Here is a 16,780-nt window from a genome sequence, read left to right on the forward strand (position 1 = left end):
GCTTGTCTCAGTGTGATGACACCTAATCTACTTGCTGTTGCCTACATATCGATATGTAGCAGCTCCTTCTCCAGCACCCTGTCTGCCTGCACGCTGCCATGATGATAATGGACCGAACCTTTGAACTGTAAGCCACCACCTCAGTTAATGGTTCCCTTTGTGAGAGTTGCCGTGGTCATGGTGTCTCTTCACAGCAATAGAGACCCTAACTAAGACATAACTCATACCACCGAGTGGGGTAGCTGTGATAGGCCTGACCTCGTTTCTGTTTGAGGAATATGGACCTTGGGACTGTGGATTAGGAAAAGAGTTGAACAGTTTAAGAGCTGCTTAATGGGCCATATGGGTAGGAGCATGGAAGACAGTGGCTCTGACTGGTGTGATGAACCGTGTGGGCCTGGCTCAAAGGATTCAAAGGATAAGAATATTAATATGTGGGCCAGAGATGGGTCTTGTGATATTTTGGTGAAAAATGTGACTGCTTTTTGCCCTTGTCTGAAAAGTCTGCCCAAGGCTAATGTGCAGAGTTTGGGTTAATTCCTTCGGCAGAGGAGATCTCCAGACAGCCTAGTGTAGTGTTTTGTGGTTACTAGTGTTGGCTCTAATGAAGATTTATAATGAAAAGGAGCAAACTGAACAAGGAACAATATTTGAGAGGAAAAGTAGCACCAGGAACTGAAATGAAATTAAATTCTGTGTTCAAGGAGATGAACGGATTAAGAAGTGGAATAAAGGGAGTGGTGACCTCAGGGCAAGACCACACCCAGCTATCTTTCCAACTTGTGGAAAGGAATTAAAGAAAATTTTAGAGCTGGGTGTGGTGGCGACTGTGTTTAATCCCAGCACTTGGAAGGCAGAGGCTGACAGATCTTTGAGTTTGAGGCCACCCTGCTCTAATCATTGAAAACAGAAAGTTGGTGAAGATGTGATTGAATGTGGGGGGAGGGGGGCTGTTCCAGCCCCAGTAAGCAGCAGAACTTGGCAGTTTCAGCCGTGTGGTTCTGGCTTATATTCCTCTGCAACTAAGGAGAGCCACCAAGGCCAGCCATATGTCAGGGGTGCCCCTAAATGGACGCCCAGAGAGTTCATTGTGTTCAGCTGTGAAGTTGAAGACTGGATTGCCCTGGAAACCCCAAGATGTTGGAGATGCCAGAGTCATGGGATACCTGCTGAGGAAAGTTGCCAACATTGGAACCAGCCCCGCAGAAAGAGATGTGTTGCAGTCAACAAAGCTGAATGGAGTTGGAGATCTGAAGAACATTTTGACATCAGATATGGAGATGCAGAGTTTGGAGTTTGCCCAGCTGGTTTTCGTTCTTGCTTTGGTGCAGTATTTCCTCGGTATGGGAATGGTAATGTAGATCCTGTGCCATTATATGCTGGAAGTATGTAATTTGCTTTTGGATTTTGATTTTATAGTGGATTACAGTTAAGAGATTACATGAATCTTTGGAGAGACTTTGAAACAAGCTTGAGACTGTTATAGACTATGGGGACTTTAGAAGTTGGACTGAATGCATTTTTTTGCAAGCCTTTGGGGGCCTAATCAATAGATGCCTTTAAATATCTGTTCCTTGTCTGTACTTCCCAAGTGCTGGTGTTGCAGGCATGTACCATCAACTCTGGCTTCAGTGTTGGTTTGGTTTTTTTTTTAAATTATTATTATTATTTATAGACAGGCTCTGATTATGTAGCTCTGACTGACCTAAACTGCTAGGCTGGCCTTAAACTCACAGAGATCTGCCTGTCTCTGCGTCCTGAGTGTTGAGCTCTGGGACTATAGTGTGAGCTTTCCACCTGGCAACTGTTCATTATACAGTTGTGATAACTTGTTTCTCCGTTACAGGGTAAGAGACATGAGCCAGAAATCAGTGAATTCTTGAAAATCTCACATTCAATTAATTGTAGTACAAGAGCTAAAACTACTATGTTAGACATGGTTCTCTAAAGAAACACAATCTGTAGGATGAATGTATCATAAAAGTGAAAGTGTTGGATTTTGCTTGCACTGCAGGGGCTGGGATGTCCTACATGTCTATCTGCATAGTGAACAAGCTGATGCCTTAGTGGTCCCTATCTGATGCTGAAGATGTGAAGTTCCCGGACAGTTGCTGGTCTTCAGTCCATGTTGCAAAGCAGAAGGAGGTAGAGTCTGATGTCAACAGCAGAAGCATCAGGAGGTAGACACGGTCTGCCGGCAAGAAGTGAGTGTGCACAGGCAGCTAGCGCTAGTTTTGGAAGGTGCTTCCTGCTCTCCAGTTACTGCACCCTCACAGACATGCCCACAAGTACGTAGCCCAGATGTTTCCAGATTCTGTTAGTTGACAGTCAAGGGGAAGCCCCACAGATCTTGAGAGTCTTTATAGGGGGCTGTTGATTGTTGCACTTTGCTGCTGCAGGAATAGAAACCTAACAGTCACCTTGGGTTTAGGCTGTACCATCCAGGAAGTTGAATTGAGGGAATAATCCATGTCTTCAGTTTTTAAAAAGCTGTATCATGATATTTGAGGACTGAATGATGTGGCACCGGCAGTCCCTAAATCTATAGTTGGTATGATCAGAAAGGGTGCACTCTAACTGTGGGTGTTATAATAATTTGTCCAATGCTTAGTGATCTCAGAAGGAAGCAGGGTCATCCTGCAAATGCTGTCTGTTTACTTCTGTCCCTCGTGTCCTTTCTGCTGGAAAAGGGCTGCTGATAGCTGTGGTGGGTGCAGTGAGCCACACAATTGAGTTTTAGGTGAAAACAGACAATTGTTTGAATGGTTTTATGGGAGAGCATCATTTTCCCCCAGCTGATAGTTTGGGGACCCCGAGGATTTACAAAGATGTTTTTATGCAAAGTTAGTAATCATTTTTAATGTCATTGGGTTTTTTTATATCAATTATAAATCAGATAATTAATGTTCCCTTAAATGGAGCAATATGAAAACCTCTGGTCTGGGTTGAACTGAGCAGAGTCTGGCAAATGTCAGGTCTGACAGGTGGCGTCATGACTCAGCCACTGAATCATAGGGTCGCTCAGCTCCACAGCCTTGCTGACCTAAGGGTCGGGGTCATTCCTCAATGAGAAGCTACTGTTTATCACATACAAATTAATTTGTCTCAATATATTTTAATAAAAGAAAAGAAGTTGCATTATCCATGATATAGAGCTCACACACAGCACGTCAGTACTGTCTTCAGATAGGCACGTGTCCATTATCCACGATACAGAGCTCACACACAGCACGTCAGTACTGTCTTCAGATAGGCATTGTCCCCATCAGTTGCTAAGTAGCAGATAAAGCTGCTGCTGAGTTCCCAGAGCAACGTTGAAGATAAGAAAGATGACAGTGATGACCAGCCACGTGAGACTTTTCCAGGGGAGATGTGAACAGACATCTACGCATCTGAGACTGGGGACCAACAACAGACAAAAAGAAGGACACCACCAAGTCCAAATGGGTTTTATCAGTGTTTCCGGGGTACAGGTGAGACATTCTGAATATCTGCCGGGCGGATGTCAGAACTGCTGTGGACAAGAGCCTCAGTTCTCCCCCTAGTCCTTATCCCTTTGCCAGGGAAGTCCTTGTGTCTGTGTCACTGCTGCTGCGTGTTGATGATTTAGAGATCAAGACCAAGTCCCCTCAGCTCCACAGACCCACGAGAGAGGTCTTTGCTTGACGTATGTCACAACCCCGTCTGCAGTTGAAGCTGCCTTTGTAGTGACTGTCACAGTTGGCAAACATAATGAGACTTGCTAACCTTAGAAAGGAATGGCTAGTTTATCCGTGGTAAGTTACCGAAGAGCAGGTACACAGCACATTACAGGGCAGAATGTGGTGGTCAGAACTTCACACACACACACACACACACACACACACACACACTTTGGAGAAACTCTTACTCTGTAGCCTCGGCTGGACTTGAACTCATAACCCTTCTGCTTTACTGTATTGCACCCAGGCTTGTGGTGTCCCTCAATTTGTTTATGACAAAGGTGTGAATTTCTTCTAAGTTAGTAGAATGTGATGGAGATACTGTAATGTCACATCTGCTTTTTTATTATATGACTCATTCTTATTCACAGGCTAATCCAAGCCTCTTCCTATTTCTCACCTTGCTGGCTGCTATACTTTAGATGCTGATTTTCTTTCAAAGGTGCATATGAAGGCATAATCTCTAGAGTGACTCTATGGGAGATGGTGGAACCTTGGAGAAATAGGGCCTACTAGGAGGTTTTTAGGTCGTTTGGCGCATACTGTTGAAGGGAATTATGATGCCCAAACCCCTCCTCCCACTTCCTTTTCTTTGCTCCTTGTATGAGTGGGTTTGCTTCACCATGCATCCCTGCCACGATTTGCTGATACCCAAAGGCATGGAGCCAACCAGTCATGGACTAGAGTTTCACAGTCACAAGGCAGATACATCTGCCATTCGGTAAGTTATCTGCCTTGGGTATTTGATACAGCAGAGGACAGCTGAGAGCCACACTGACTTTTGTAGAACTCCTGTAGACCTCACACCTGCAGGGAATGAAAAATTGCTAACAGCCCCAACTGCAGGGAAGCATTCTGCCCTGACTCAATTCCTGATGAGGACACAGTAGCTGATAACAAGTAAGCAGCTCATGCTCCCAGTTTCTAACCCTTCGATGACTGCATTGTAGGGGCAGTGACAGTCTGTGGTCCGCAGAAGCACTGAAGAGCACTGAAGATATGCTTCCTGCTTCCTGTCCCATTTGCATATCTGCTCACTGAGGCCCCCTGGACCAGAACCCAGCCCTGTTATGACCACACTTCCTTCCAGTCTCTCTGCTTGGCCAGCTCCCGGTTGAACGTACACACTACAGTACGTCACTATTCTAGCTCCGTGTGTATTCTGTTCTCCTGAAACATTTGCTCCCTCAGCACTTGTAATGCACCCCCCACATTTCCAAATCTCATCTCTAGAGCTGAAGGTTATATGCTCCGTTTTCCAGGGGAAAACCTCATCCCTTCTCTCGGTACCCCAAGGGCTTAGAAAGCTTGTGTTCCTTGTCCTTTTCTGCCTCATGGTCTCTTTGCCTGACTTTACCTTTCGGCTCAGTTGTTTGAGCACAGAGAAAACCATCTGAGTCTTTTAGGACTCACCATGTCTTAGGTTTATTCAACTTTCATAAGTATCTTTGCATTACAATCACACTGTTGTGATGTGAAGTCTTTTTATTAGTGTCTGTAAAATTAATCATGTACATTGATGAAAAACTTTCTGTCAAAACAAAAGCAGCTTACCTCTTTGTAAGAGTGTATTGCTGCCCAGTGTCCAAGAGCATGGATCTGAAAGGGAAAAGCCCAGCATTGAAATATGATGTCTGCGTAGACTGGTTGTGTATCCCTTCTGTGCCTCAGTTCTGTCTTCTATAAGATAATGTAATTATGGCATTCACTTTACTAAGTTGCTTTAAGGAAGGAAAGCAGACGTGCAGTCGATGCTCCACACATGGTATGTGCACAGCTGCTGCACAGCAGGGGAGGGTGAGCAGGGGCAGAGAAACACAGTACAAAGGACCACCTTGCGTGATGCCAGGGATCCCTTTATCCTCTGGAAATGTCCACACCTGGGGAAGCTCCCACCCTCCTCCTTCAGATGGAGATGCTGTTGGCATGTGATGAGGAGAGAGAGGACTTCTGCTAAGTATCTCACGAGGAGCGCAAAGAGTAGTGGTCCAAACTCAGATGCTTGTGGCCCATAGGTTAAGAAAACCTGTTCCAAAAGCTTCTATAATTTAATGTCATTAACTGTGACTAACCCCCGACCATACATAATTCAGTGGTATTTCTAGTCCAACTCTCATTCATAAAGCAAATACTAATCCCTGCTTACTCAGTTTAGAAGGCTTAGTGTACGTGCTAATGACTGCATGCCATGTTCTTGGAAGTTCTAAAGTACTCTGCAGATGACACTCACTATTAGTCACCCTTTGGAAAAGTTTAGCTGGGTCCTAGTACACAGGTCCCAGTGTCCTCTCTCCCAGTGCAGCCTTAGAGACCGAGGCCGTGCTGAATTATTTCTGCTAAGCTGGGACACCTACATTGAGGGAGGCAAACATTAGGGCCTAAGATGATTTTAGGCCCCGGGGCATAAATGTATGTAAATAGGTTCAAGGAAAACCATAGGTTTGCTTGCGGTATCCTGCATTGGAGCCGACTTCTTGCAGTGCTGCAGCAATGCAATACTGAGTTTATGGGAAGTTATGGCCAGTATCTGATATAAAGCCAGTCGCTCAGGAATGAAACAAGAAGCACCTGGAAGTACAGCTGTCCTCTCTTACGGTGCCCCTTTCTGCTGCACAGCTCACCGTGTGTTTCACACTGTTCTGATAAGAACATAACAAAGTACTCGGTAAAAACTCAAAAGCAGACCCCCAAGATACTGGGAATAATGGGCTGCTCTCTTTTTTGATACTGTATGTGAACCATCTCCTATAGATTTTGTTTTCTTTTCAGATGCTGTGAACTGAAGTTCTCAGAAAAAATATAAATAAAACAAGCCATACCGATTTTTAAATATTCCACAAGGTTGATCAGTTTAGAAACACATGGTTCTGGGGAGTTGGAATGTTGCAGATACAGATTATCTGGGGGATAATCAATACTCATCCATTGCCCATTTCTGAGCCACACCTAACATCTGCCCTGGTACTACTGGACAAATCCTTGGGAATGTACAGATTGCTAACTGCCACCTGCCCAAAGGCTAAGAATAAAAACAGGTGACAGTTGAGCCAGCGTGTCCACTTTGCTCTAACCTTCATGCCCGTGTTTCCACCAATGTATTTGAAATAAGTCTTGATGTATAAGTCTCTGTTCTGCTATTGGAAAAACTTCGTGAAACTGTTTTCACAATGGAGCTTGAAATTTGGGGTAACCCAAATTCGAGCAACCCATGGACCCTTGTATTTGGTTCCTCATTAGTCACCCTTGTTCTGCAAGGGAGAGCTGTGTTTGTACAAGACTGTGTAAGTCACATTTCAAGAGGGCGTTTGCCTCGATCCCACCCTGTCATTTTCCTGTTAGGGCACAGCCATACCCCCAGAAACACATGTCCGTTACACGGTGTCCTCCTGAAATGCCCAGTGTTCTCTGCTCACGCTCTCTGACTCAGTGTCGGTCTGGGGACAGAATTCTGGTAAGCACTGGGGTGACTGTGGTCAGGGGTCTCTGCTGAGACACAACCAGTACTCTGCGGTTTGGTTTATCAGGCTGTGAGGTACCACACTGTGAGACGATGACACTTATTTCCGGGTGCTTTATCTTGACTGTGATATTCAGAAACAGAATAGTTACAGGAGAGAGAGCAGGGACACCGGGTTCTGACTAGGAGAGTTTTCAAATCCTGAAGAACTTACGGGAGAAGAAGCGTTCTCTCTCCTTAATGGACAGATGCAGGCTATTTCACCAAGGTCTTGCTAAAGATATAGCATATTGATTGTAAGCTTATTATTGAGTCTCCCGAATATGTTTACACGGATCTAAGTTTGTTACACTAGACTGAGGTCTAGATGGATGGAGTCGGATCTTTTTTTTAATTTATTATGTATACAATATTCTGTATGTGTGTATGCTTGCAGGCCAGAAGAGGGCACCAGACCCCATTACAGATGGTTGTGAGCCACCATGTGGTTGCTGGGAATTAAACTCAGGACCTTTGGAAGAGCAGGCAATGCTCTTAACCTCTGAGCCATCTCTCCAGCCCCGGAGTCGGATCTTTTTATCTCTCCAAGCACAACAGGAAGTGTGCCACCAGACAAGGCTGAGAACCCTAAGAACTGTCATCTTTTTTAAATGCAGGAAATAGGCATCAAACATTTCTTGGAAACATTTTATGAAAGAGTATAAATACTAATTATAGAAGGAAGAGAAACGAGGGAGACAATTATATGCAGATTATAAAAACTGCATATCAGCTTTGAAAACATTATGGAGTAGGAAAAAGCAGCAGAAAAATTAGTCACTAAAATGGAGTGGTTCACACAAGGTCTCCACAGAATTGCTGTCGGGAGACAGGTCATTTACAATGACATGACAATCTGAGAATAGTGAATCAGAAACAGTCTTTAACAGCACAAAGCAAATATATTTATACTAAAAGTGAAGGAGAAGCACTCAAAACCATGCAGACAATATACACTTAGTGGGGATCCTTTTATGCCTTAATAGACTAAACCCAGAACACATGGAAAGCGGTTGGTGAATTTAATGTACAAAATTGACAACAAGAAAGGTATTTACAATAAAATATCAGAAGTGATTTTTTTTGTTAAGTGGAGAACATCTGTAACAAGAGCATTTAACTACATAATAGCACAGATACACACATAATACACACACACACACACACACACACACACACACACACACACACAATAAGTCAGAGGAACAGAAAGCCTGGGAGGCAGAGAACTAATAAGGTAGGAACTGCACCCAGAGCAAAACAAACTGTACCTGCAGAGAATGGCCTCCCAGATGTGTGACCTTAGTGTTGACATTATTTGTATATAATATATGTAATATAAAACAAACTGTACCTGCAGAGAAAGGCCTCCTGGATGTGTGACCTCAGTGTTGACATTATTTGTATATGATATATGAAATATAAAACAAACTGTACCTGCAAAGAAAGGCCTCCTGGATCTGTGACCTCAGTGTTGATATTATTTGTATATGATTTATGTAATATAAAACAAACTGTACCTGCAGAGAATGGCCTCCCGGATCTGTGACCTCATTGTTGACATCATACGTATATTGAATCTGTATGCATGGCCCATTGCATCCTATACCGTATTCCATTGACTGAGTTGTTTCACTTGTACACAGCTATCTCAAGTAGAACTGCCCATGTTAAAAAGAAAACAAAACAGTCTTACACCATTTTCACCCTTTCCTCTCCGTCTCCAACTCTTCCCATGGTGGCCCCAGACTCCCTCCCTCTCAAATTCATGACCTCTTCTTTCATTGCAACTTTTATATACATGTGTGTGTGCACTGTTACATATATGTGCACACACACACACACACAACCTGATGAGTCCATTTAGAGTTGCTCATATATGTATATGTTTAAGGTGAACCACTATTGGCTCATCTATTAGGGGGGCTTATCCCCAGAGAACACTGATTTCCCCCTCTTAGTAACCCATAATTGCCTGTAGCTCTTTATCTGTGCGCAGACTTGTGCTGTTTCCCCGTCTGTACCAACTAGTGTCATCACAAAGGTGTTTTTGCAACCATATTGTTGAGATTTCATGGGTGCCTCTTCCTTATCATGTTTACAAGACCTCGTCTGACAGCAATACTTAGTCCTCTTGCTTCTACAGTCTCTCTGCCTCATCTTTTATGATTTTCCGTGAGCCTTGGGTGTAGGAATTGTTTGGATGTGCCAGCTGAGGCTGGTTATCCCTACTATCACTTACTTTCTGCTTTTGACCACTTGTGAATCCCTGTAATGGTTCCCATCTTTTGCAAAAAGAAACTTCTTTGACAAGGAGTGAAGGCTACACTTAGCTGTTGGTGGAAGATACGTATTTAGGAGAGAGTTAGAAAATATAAATACGTGAATGAATATACTAGATTTCCCTCTAAAGCCTATGACCTCCCAGCAATGGGTCATTGACCAGGTTTACAGCACTAAGCACAAATTAGCTCCTATTGAACCGGCTATAAGTCTATGCGATGGCTGTTGGTTACCCATAAGACATAACTGCTGCTCTTGCACCATATGGGGTATTCTGCCAGACTGGTCATGGTGGTTCATACTGTTCCATCTGGGTAGGGTTATTGATGGCTTCCCTCTCTAAGAAACTTACATAGCACCTTCTGATCCTATGAAAGCTTGTCCTCGGGGAGGAGGCTTCTAGGTCAGTTATAGTCCATTTCCCCAGGCCTCTGTACACAGTGTCTTGCCCTCAGCATAGAGTCCTAAGTTCTAGGAGGCAGCCAAGGACGACATCAATGGTCTGTATTGCTTTGGGAGTCCCTTGGACAACCCTGACCAACACACTGAAGGGAGATCCCGTATGTCTAGCACTGGGATTTTCATTAGATAGACTGTGGCTCTGAGGGGAGGTCTTATCAACCATGCAGTGGGACTCCGAAGTCAAAGTCCCCTCCTTCCATTTTCCTATTTCCCTTTCATTGCTGCAGTACACTTCTGCTCCTCTCTCTGTCAGTCCTTCTCTTTCCCAGTCACATTCTATTTTTCTCACTTCTGTGATGACTTCAGGACTTGTATCAGAAGCCTTTGGAGTTGGAACCCACAAACAAGGGAGACACAAAGCTTCTGATTTTTCTGGCCCTGGAAACCGCACTCAGTACGTTTCCCCAGAGTCCCTGGAGCTTTACAGCACACATGTCATGTGGCCTAATGTCACATAGGAAATATTATGGCTTCTGGATAGGTGACCGTGGTGGCCATCTGCCTGGTATAAAAATTTTACATTCATATTGATCTTATTATTGAGAAACTATATCAGATTTGGCTACTCGGTATTGTAAAACCTGTAAAACTAACTAACTAATAATTAGATGAAAACAGCACAAAAAGCTAATTTATTCATAGTGAAATTTTATTGTCACTGAAGGGTGCCATCAAGTTGAAGCAGCCTTGATTGGGCTGCCCCAACTCTATTGTAGGTACATGTGTATAAAGGCTAACATGGTTTGACAGTCATGTTCCCAGGGTCCTGTGTGGTCTGGCTTCGTGTTCCCAGGGTCTTCTATGGCCTATCTTTTGTTTCTCCGGTGACTTATGTGGCTTGACGTCCATGTTTTCATTGACTCACAAGGCTTGGCATTTGTGTTGCCAGAGACCCATGTGGCCTGGCGATCACATTTCCAGGGGCCCCCGTGGCCTGGCATTTGTGTTTCCAGTGACTCACAACGTCAGGCATTTGTTTTTGGCATGACTTTGTTTTCAAGATCATGATATAAATAATCTCATCAGTAGCGTATAGCAACAGAGCCATGACTTTCTCCCTTTGTATTGTTGTAGGGACACCAAACAGGACTGAATACCCCACTATCCGCCTCCTGCTCTCAATATAAATTAAGAGTTGAGTTCTTCTGTGTCTAACGCAGGCGCTGGTCCTCATGAACGGTGAGATGGGCACTATAGAGCACTGTTGTGTCCTCAGTGTCCCTGTTCTCTGCAAGATGTCACCAGAACACACAGGTACACAGGATACCTCTACTCCACAGCACCTAAGACAGATGTTACCCCTGGTGCCCTTGTCTCCGCCTCCATGAATTTATTCATTCAAGAAGTCTCTTCAGGGCTGGAGAGATGGCTCAGAGGTTAAGAGCATTGCCTGCTCTTCCAAAGGTCCTGAGTTCAATTCCCAGCAACCACAAGGTGGCTCACAGCCATCTGTAATGGGGTCTGGTGCTCTCTTCTGGCCTGCAGGCATACACACAGACAGAATATTGTATACATAATAAATAAATAAATATTTAAAAAAAAAGAAGTCTCTTCAGTGTGGGAAACCCTGAAGTCAGTTTAAGTTCTTTTCACCAGAGAAATTTAGCGGCATGGCCTTTATTATATTGTTCATCAGAGGGAATCGGCCAAACACCTTCCCAGACAATGCATTCAGAGCCAAGCACAAATGTGGGTCTTGGTCCTGACAGCTGCCAGACTCAAGATTCCCTGGACAGGACAATGTGCTTCAGTCTTACCTGACTCTGTCAATCAGTACGAATGAGATCACAGCATGGGCAATTGCTAGTTTCAGTTACCATCAAATGCCTGACGGGAGAGGTGGAGGCGACATGAAGATTTTAATCAAATTCACCTTCCTGAACGCTGCGAGAATGGGAAGCTCCGGTGTTCGTGATCTCCCCAGGCGGCACCGCTCTTCGAAAGGAAATTCTCTATAAACAGAAAGAAGCTTATGCTGTGATATTTACCACAGTGAAAAAACCAGGAGGCTCCCCGATGTCATGGAGTGGATCATGGCTTATGGTGCAGGATACCCACCCTGAGGCCCGTGAGGAGTGTAGGTTCAGGATGATCCAAAACAGCTGCCCCATTCCTTCTGAACCACTGCCTCCTCTACAAGGCTCAGGGTGTACTCCAGCCTCTCAGTCTAAGATCTCTTTTTCCATTCCTGAGGCTTCTAGCTTGCTTATGCTCTCATTTGTACAAGAAAAAAAAAAGCAGACACGTATGCTTTAATACTTAATCCCCTGCCTGTGTTGACAGAGGTGGGACCAGGATTGCCGACACCATGGGGTGTCCATTCCTGGTCCTCCTTGCTCCTCCACAAACCCCAATCTAATTGTTCCCTTCTCTGAGCTCTTCCTGTGTCTGGGGCCTGAGTCGTGACTTGACATTTAATGTTCCTCTGTTTTAACTAAACAATCTCAATGGTTCTGTCAGGGAAAGTTAGCCTCCTGCTTACCTGTGTATGACCCCTCCTCCTCAGCTATGATTTATACTGGTTTTTAATAAATTCTTGCTGTTGAACTGTTGGTAGGGGTGTTTCGGAAGGATAATCTGTATCTCTGGGTGCTGGCTCCGAGGGTTGAGAAGTCTAGTGCCATCTCCCAGTGTGCTCTTTGCCTCCTGCTTGTGGCTCAAAACGTGAGCTCTCTCAACTATCCTTGCTATTGTGTCTTCACCCTGCCTTCACCCCACCATCGCGGATTGTAGCACTGTGAAACCACAAGCCTGGTTAGCTCTTCCTTTCGGAAGTGGCCTTGGTCATGGTATTTAATCCAGCAAGAGGAAAGTATCGAAGACAGCCACCATGTGACTGTAAGATACTAAAGCTACGGGAGACTAGGTGCCATTGCTGAAAACTGTAAAGGAAAACTGCCTATTTTCTGTAAATCTAAAACAAGTATAAAGTCCGTAATGATTTTCTTTCCAAAGTCTGCTCAATGACTGTAACTGATATGAAGTGCAATCAAGACTTCAGCGTGTGGGAGTCCGAGACCTCATCCTGTCTTTCAAGCACCATTGCCTAACTCTGGGGTTGGGGCTGCTGATGTATCTTAGGGAAGTATAGTTCAGTCCTTAACAGGTGTTGTGACATAAAAAACATCCACACAAATTGTGTGTTTGGATACCTGGTCCTCGTTGGTGCTGCTGTTTGGGGGAGGTTGTAGAAACATTGGGATGGGTGGTCCTAGCTGGCAATAATGGGCGGAACATAAAGAAGGCATCTGTGTTGAGAGTACGTGAAACCAGAGATGGACACTCACCGGCAAAAGAGGGCCGAAGGTGATCCGGACATGGCTTCCTGATCCCCCAAGATGGAAGGAGCTGTGGCCTCAGACTCTGCTACCATGACGCAGCCATCCCAGCTTCCATACCTCTTCATCAGGACGGACTCCATCCTCTGAAACCTTAGCCAAGCAAACCTGCCATTAAGTGGCTTCCAGCTGGTATTTTGTTTCAGTAATTGGAAAAGTAGCTCAGTCAACCACTTGGCACACTGCACAGGAAATCACATTCATTCAGTTGAATGAATGCTTTACAAAGCACGGATCGTGGCTTCACTCTGCAGAAACCCAGCAGGGCTGCAGGTCTCACACCTGCTGCTGTTGGCCTCACTGGCCTCTGCACATCCTCCGAGGTGCTGGCGCCTCTGCCCTTTGGTGGCTTCCAGCCCCACACCTCACATCCTCTCCCATTTCCTTCTACGTACAAGCGATTTGTCTTCCCTCGTCTCTCAGCTTGTTTGATCCTCATTTGCAACCCACATCTTCCTTGTTGATGGTTCTTGATGATAATGTAAACTTTCCATGTTTCCCTTTATCCCTGGTCTTCGGGCCATCACAGATTTATTGTCATCTGATTCTGAAGTAGGCCAGAGATAGGAGAGGTGTCATTTGCTGATGCTGTAATACTTTGAAATTCTAGCTAAAACTTAAGAGGAAATATAAAAATATAAAATAACCATAAAGGTCAGAAATTAAACAGGCAATAGCACTTCGGACTTGGAAATGTTTAAGCTGGGAGTCTATAACAATACGTTGTGTAGTTAAGTGTGTGCCATCGAGTGGACTAGGACATTTCTCTGAACATCTGAAAGGTTTTCAGAGAGGGAGGATGTCTCTAATTAACATGCTCAGTCTTTAAATAAGTGACAGATAAATTATGAAGAAGTCGTCTGAAAATGTAGTAAGAGAGCAAAGGCAGAATGCAAACATATAAATAGTTCCACGTGTGTCTATACGTGCATGGGTGCCCATGCAAATGCCATGTCTGTGTGTACACGGACAGATACACACGTGTGCCCTTTTGTGTAACGTGGTCTGCTTTTGGAACATTACATATACTGAAGACTGAAAAACCAACTGTAAGTATTTTGCAGAGGGACAACATAGTAAGTAGATGAAGTGATTTTGAACCATAGGTGTTTTCTAGGGGAGACCAGCACACACATTCTTATTCTTAATTCAGTAACAAAGTTAACAATTACTGACACTGTACACATTTTGCAACAGTGAAAATGGAAATATATTGGACAATCTACATTTGTCCCATGTTAGTATGATAGCCAAGTGGATGCAAGAAATATTTAGATTAATGTAATGTAAAATATGGCCACTATTTATTTACTGATTGGTTAACTGTGTGCAGTATATGTGCAGGTATGTGTGCCTGTGTGCATATGAATGGAGACCCAAGGAGGGTGCTGTCTATCCCTCTCAGCCTTATTCCTCCAAGGCAGGCTCTCTCCCTGAAGCCAGGCACACAGCCAGCCATCTCCCTGTGGTTCATCAGTGTTTTTGATCTTGGCCATTCTTAGAGGTGTAAGATAGAATCTCAGAGTTTTGATTTGTATTTCTCTGATGACTAAGGATGTTGAGCATTTCCTTAAGTGTCTTTCAGCCATTTTAGATTCCTCTGTTTGAGAGTTCTCTGTTTAGGTATGTACTCCATTTTTAAAATTGGGTTATTTGTTCTTTTGATGACCAATTTCTTGAGTTCTTTTTTTTTTATTTTGGAGATAAGACCTCTGTCTGATGTGAGGTTGGTGAAGGTCTTTTTCTATTCTGTAGGCTGTTGAAAAACTATTCTTAGGAAGAGGTGTAGACTGGGTTTCTGAAAATGATGCTTTTTTTTTTTTAATGAATAGTAACTTACTGTACCTTTAAGATTAAATCAGTGGCCACCGACCGTATCAAAGGCACAGGTTACCTTTGTCTTTAATGTTCTAGAGTGGGCATCATGACTTGTGGTCCAGTCTCATCACCCTAGGAACTAGGTAGAAAGGAGGATACATGCAGCTGCCACAGGGCAACCACGTCCTGGTGATTCACCAGAGCAGGATGGATTTGAGAGACACAGTAGATGTGGGTTTTGCACAGTAAATGTGGGCAGGCAGTCTTCACATTATTGCTGTCTATTTTTTTTTCTTCTGCACTATATGGTCTGTGGTTAAATCTTGAGGGAGCGTTGTCAGCACACAGCCCCCCTCTTCCTTGTTCAGGATTAATAAACTTTGTTGGAATAATTTTAGTTGTTGCTATAGACAGACTGTTTTGAACCACAAATATGCCACAAGAGGAAAGTATGCTTCCAAGCTTGGACATGTGTCATGCATGCGCTGAAATCACGGGCTAATTAGACAAGTAAAATCTATAAATCAATTTTACTGGTTCTTTGGAAACATACCTTTTAAAATTGGGGTAAATAGAATACAGATTCAATGCAAATATTGCTGATGACAGTTATTAAACCAGTTTTGTTTCGGTGCTGAATGAAGAGATGGAGACCAGTGAAATGGGATTCATCAGCGCCAAAGAGAAACTCCTCAGGCAAGGCAGTGAGCTGCTTCCCCAAGCGCCCAGCCTGCAGGGGCGGCTCTCCTCACCGTGTGCCGCTGCTTCCCCCTTGTGGTGAACGATTGGCTCTCCTCACAGTGTGCCGCTGCTTCCCCCTGTGGTGAAGGATTGGCTGTCTCCTCGTGCCTGCGCTGGTTTCACTTTTCCTTCCCAACACTTGGGCAGCGGCAATCCTCTTGGATAGTTCTGGAAATGGCGCAGTCTCTTGCACAGACTCTGGTGGGGGCTGTTTACTGTGGGCAGGCGGGTCTCTGCCAAAACTATGAGAAGTGAGCCGGCATCAAATCACTCCCCGTGAGAAGAGGTTGTACAGACCATCTCAGGATACCATGTAACAGATGTGAACCCCTACGGGGGGAGGGGGGCAAACCTCCCCACTCTGGCTGTCTTGATGAGAACACTGTTCTCCCTGCTACCTCCAGGTTCCAGACAGCAGGTTTGCTGTCTTCTTGTGATTTGTTTTGGGGACCAAAGCCTAGGCATACCACCTAAGCTGCCGTTTTCTTCTTTCCTTCTAGCGTCAGGTCCCCTTACAGCCTTGCTTATAGTTGAGTGTATAGAGAATGTAGCGCCTCCCTGGTCTTCAGTGGAAACTCATCTCACACCTGCCGAGCACCGCTGCGTGGAAACACCAAGCTCTCCTGTGATGTCGTGGACAGCACTTTGGAATAGGTGCCACCACTGTGTCTCAGCGAGGAAATCTGAGGCCTGGGGAAGTCACTTCTGGAAAAGCCTGGGGGTGCTGAGATGCACACACTGACCTCCCCAGTTCCGTAGTCCATGGTCTCAGCCAACTCAGTGAGCTTGTAGTAGGGAGAGAGTGGAGGCCTGGGAGGGGTGCTGGGAATGAGAAGTCAGTGCTAGAGGCAGAACAGACCCTTGTGCTTGGCCTCTGCTCCATCTTGGGTTTACCTTAAAGATTGGCTGTGAAGAAATAAGAACCCGCTGGATGGGTGGAA

The sequence above is a fragment of the Arvicola amphibius genome, chromosome 4 (genome assembly GCF_903992535.2).
Source record: "Arvicola amphibius chromosome 4, mArvAmp1.2, whole genome shotgun sequence".
NCBI classification, from domain to species: Eukaryota; Metazoa; Chordata; class Mammalia; order Rodentia; family Cricetidae; genus Arvicola; species Arvicola amphibius.